Here is a 5,000-nt window from a genome sequence, read left to right on the forward strand (position 1 = left end):
GGATCGGATGGAGTGCCCAACTGGATACCTAAGGAATGTTGTGAACAACTAGTAGAAAATATAAACAATACCATAGTATGTTCTTTTAAGGAAGGAAAAATCCCTCTAGACTGGAAGAGAGCCAATATTGTGCCTATTTTTAAAGGAGGTAATAAAGAAGATCCACTGAATTACAGACCAGTGTCCCTAACAAGTGTGGTGACAAAAATAGCGGAAAGAATAGTTAAAAACAGATGGATGGAATATTTAGAAGAAACACATACATTGACTGACAGAAAATTTGGTTTCAGAAATGGAAGATCTTGTGTCACGAATTAGTGAACTTTTATAGTAGAGCAATTCATATAATTCAAGAGAGAGAGAGAGAGAAAGTTGGGCAAACTGTTTTTATTTAAACCTAAAAAAAAGCATTTCATAAGATACCACACCAGAGACTGCTATGGAAAATTCAAAATATAGGAGGTTTACAAGGCTACAGACTTCTTGAGGGACAGAGAAATGAGAACAGTAATAAGGGGAGAAAAATCAGAATGGTGTAGAGTTACAAGTGGAGTACCACAGGGGACAGTCTTAGCCTCTGTAATGTTTCTGGCGTATGTCAACGATATGGTGGATGAGGTTGACAGTTATATAAGTCTGTTTGCAGACAATGCGAAATTATTGAAAAGAGTGGAAAACAATATGGATTGTGAAATATTACAGAGAGCTAAATAAGATATATAAATGGAATAAGAAATGGGAAATGGAATTGAATGCAAAGAAATGCAAGGTGATAGAATTAAGAAAAAAGCAAAAAGAAGACTGACAAGTTCCTACACCATGGGAGAATTGGAAATTAAGAAAACCAAAGAAGAAAAAAGATTTGGGAATTACAATAAGTGATAATTTATCACCCGAAAAACATGTAAACAAAATAGTTGGGGAAACCTATGAGTTACTAAGAAAGATGAAAGGGGCATTTGCTTGCATGGATGAAGAGATGATGAAATAGTTGATGGAATATGTGATTCGACCAAAACTGGAATATACCACAATTGTTTGGTTATCCCACAATAAAAACAAAATTAGGAAAATAGAAAGGATCCAAAGAGCTGCAACCAAACTGGTACCAAGTTTGAGAGATTTAACCTATGAAGAAAGATTAAAGAGACTGAAGCTTCCATCATTACAAGAGAGAAGAGAAAGAGGGGACCTGATTGCTATATATACAGAGCTTTAAATGATAAGGATCAAGTTGACAAAGAAGACTTGTTTGTGTGGGACTCAAGAGATACAAGAGGACATGGAGTGAAATTGAGGAAAACAGCAAGTAGAAGAGATATCAAGAAATATGGTTTCCCAAATAGAAGCATAGAAATATGGAACAACTTAGATGAAACAGTGGTACAAGCAACAAATATTCATGAATTTAAAGTTAAGCTGGATGCTTATAGATATGGAGACAGGCCAGCACGAGCATAGCTCTTTTCCTGTAGAACACAACTAGGTAAATACACACACACACGTGAGGGAATGGCAGAACTTATTAGCAAAAGTGGCAACGTAACAATGATGGGAGATTTTAATTGTGGAAAGGTGTGTTGAAGGAGTGGACAACAGAAGGAGGTGAAAGATCATGGGGAAATATGGCACTGGACAACACAATGATACAGTGGGTCCAAGAAAACACAAAATTTCAAGGGACTGGGGAACCATCAAGAATGGACCTAGTGTTTACTAAAGAGCCAGAAATAATAGAAAGTGTGAAATGTAAAAGTCCATTAGGAAAAAATCATCATGTAGTTATTGAGTTACTATTAAATGAAAGAAGAAAAATGGGGAAAAGAGAAGAGCACAAAATTGGGAGATACATTTACAATAAAGCAAATTTACACTAATGAGGAAATATTTTGAAGCCAGCTGGAGGGAATAGAAGTAAAATGGATGTCTTTCCTTAAGAATTATAATATAATGACGGAGTCAAGGGCTATGTTCCCAAAATGGGGAAGAGAGAGAGATTGCTAATAAAATTTGGTTTAATAGAAAATGTGAAAAAACAAAAGATAAAAGGGCTGTAGCATGGAATAAGTGGAGAAAGAAAAGACAAGACCTATGGGCTAAATACAAACAGGCAAGAAATGACTATGTAAGAATACAACAAGAACAACAAATGAACTTTGAAAAGAAAGCAATAGATAGTTATAAAGACCAATTTAGGTTATTCTACAGATATGTTAACAGCATGTTAAAAAACATGGAAGGTGTTAATAAATGTAGGGTGGAAGGCGAGAAGTATGAAGATGAGGCAGTAATGGCAGAAGTTATGAATAATTCTTTTCATAGAGTGTGAATTTAGAGGACATGAATAGGTGGAAGAACGTATAGACTCCCTGGAAGAAATACAAGTTACAGTCCAAGAAGTGAGAAAAATAATGGAGGGTCTTGATGTGAGAAAAGCCTAAGGGCCAAATGATGTGTCAAGTTGGATCCTGAAGGAATGTAGCAAACACTTAGCCGAGAAGATACATAGTATCATAATAAGCTCATTAGTTGAGAGTAAAGTCCCCACAGACTGGAAAAGAGCAGACATTATTCCAGTTTATGAAGGGGGATGTCGGGAAGAACGGTTTAATGTTAGACCAGTGTCCCTGACAAGTGTGGTTGCTAAGATTTGTGAGAGAATAATTAAAGATAGGTGGATGAAGTTCCTAGAAGACAAGAACAGATTGACTGACAGAATTTGGTTTTAGAGAAGAAAGATCTTGCACAACAAATTTGATGTTTGTACTTGAGGGTGATAGATATATTATAAGAAAGAGATGGGTGGGCAGATGGAATTTATCAGGATCTATGGAAAGCATTTGATAAGGTGCCACATAAGAGACTGCTATGGAAGATAAAAAACATTGGAGGTCTAGATGGAGTGATTTTGAAGTGGATGGAGGATTTTTTGAAGGACACAGAAATGAGAACAGTAATTAGAGACAGAAAGTCCTCATGGGAGAAAGTGGTCAGTGGAGTTCAACAAGGATCAGTACTGGCCCCAGTAATGTTTGTAGTATATATTAATGGCATGACGGAAGGCATAAACAGTTATGTGAGTTTGTTTGCTGATGATGCTAAATTACTTAGGAAGATATAAAGGGAGGATGATTGCCAAGCACTACAGCAGAATTTGAACAGAATATGGGAATGGAATCATAGATGGTAAATGAAATTCAAGATCAGAAAATGCAGTGTGATGGAATTTAGGAAGAATAAAAAGAGAATATCAGGCAACTATAAAATGGAAATGAAAAGATTAAAAAAGTGACTATGGAAAAGGACTTGGGAGTAACTGTTTCTCATAATTTATCACCAGAGAAAAATAAATTGGATTATGGGTGAAACTTACAACCTTCTGAGGAATATGAAATTAGCATTCAGATATCTAGAGAAGGAAATGATGAAGAAACTAATTGTAATAATGATATGCATAAGGTTGGAATATGCAACAGTAGTGTGGTCACCAAGTACAAAAATTAGTATAAAGAAATTGGTGAGGATTCAGAGGCCAGCAACAAAGTTGATTCCAAGACTTCAAGACTTATCATATAAAGAGAGATTGAGATGTTTGAATCTACAGACATTGGAACAACAGAGCAAGAGAGGAGACTTGATTGCAGTGTTTAGGCTGATAAATAGATTAAAAAAGTGGACCAGCAGGATTCAGTAACATGAAATGTAAGAGATTCAAGAGGACATGGAAAGAGGTTGAAAAGGCCACCTGTAAAAGGGATATTAAAAAAGAACAGCTTCCCTGAAAGAATAGTAGAGACATGGAATAGCTTGGAAAAAGGTGTGGTTCATGCAAGGTCGATTCATGATTTCAAGGCCAAGTTGAATGATAGTAGATATAGAGACAGGATAGCGTCCCCTTCCTATATACCACAACTAGGTAAACACATCAAGATAAATACACACATACGCATACACACACACACACCTGATAATGTATTAGGTTCAGGGTTCAGCCTGAGCCCACTCTTTGCCAAGAAAGAATTGTAAAACCACATTGTGGGGGGGGCAGGGCACAGCTATGACAAAAGACACACACCCATGAGGCGTATAATAATGTGTGAGCTACCTCCTACTCTAAGACAGGGTCTCCCACACCCACAGACTGTTATATCCTCCTGTCAGCAAGCGGTATATTTACAGTCTCCCAGAGGATGGGCAAGTACCACCAGTACATGGTAAAACCTGGGAGAAAGGAAACAACCACTGATTAACAGAAAATCTCTATATCTTCTGCCTCCAAAGCTTCCAGCAGAACTTCTAGAGCCAGTCATCACATTTAACAGCACAAAACACTACATATACAAGAACATGCAGCCAACAGACAAAAGAGGGGGCCAGTCAGCTGCTTCCATATATGCCAGGATACTCAGCTAGCTGATGAGTCGGTGCAACAGAATTATCTCCTTGAGTTACGAATGAATGGTTTTCATAGGCAGGCTTCTGGAGATGCTAATCCTACCTACACCAGCAGGGACATACTGCCTTGAATACTTAAATAATATTTAATCAAAACAAAGGCTCTCTAATATATATATATATATATATATATATATATATATATATATATATATATATATATATATATATATATATATATATATATATATATATATATATATATATATATATAAAATCCCCTCCCTGGGTCTCCTTGCCTTCCTCTCTCAGAATACATAAATTACATGCCTGAAGGAGGTTTATTTGGAAATGATGCAAAATTATGAAGAAAGGCAGGAAACCAAAAAAAATTGTGAAGCTCTGCAAAAACATTAAGGTAATAATAAATGAATGGAGTACAAAATGAGAAATGGAATTTAGTGCAAGCATCATAGAATATGGGAGGAGGAAAAGACTGACTTTAACATTGAAATTGAAAAATGGCATAATATCAAGAATGAATGAAAGAAAAGCCCTGTGAATATATATATATATATATATATATATATATATATATATATATA

General features: G+C 35.8%; 1 protein-coding gene across 1 annotated transcript in view; it reads left to right on the forward strand.

The window, feature by feature from the left end:
• Window positions 1-5,000, forward strand: part of LOC135111584 (NCK-interacting protein with SH3 domain-like) — a 55,648-nt gene that overhangs the window by 18,799 nt on the left and 31,849 nt on the right. The window lies entirely within an intron of this gene.

Source organism: Scylla paramamosain, chromosome 2, assembly GCF_035594125.1.
Source record: "Scylla paramamosain isolate STU-SP2022 chromosome 2, ASM3559412v1, whole genome shotgun sequence".
Lineage (NCBI taxonomy): Eukaryota > Metazoa > Arthropoda > Malacostraca > Decapoda > Portunidae > Scylla > Scylla paramamosain.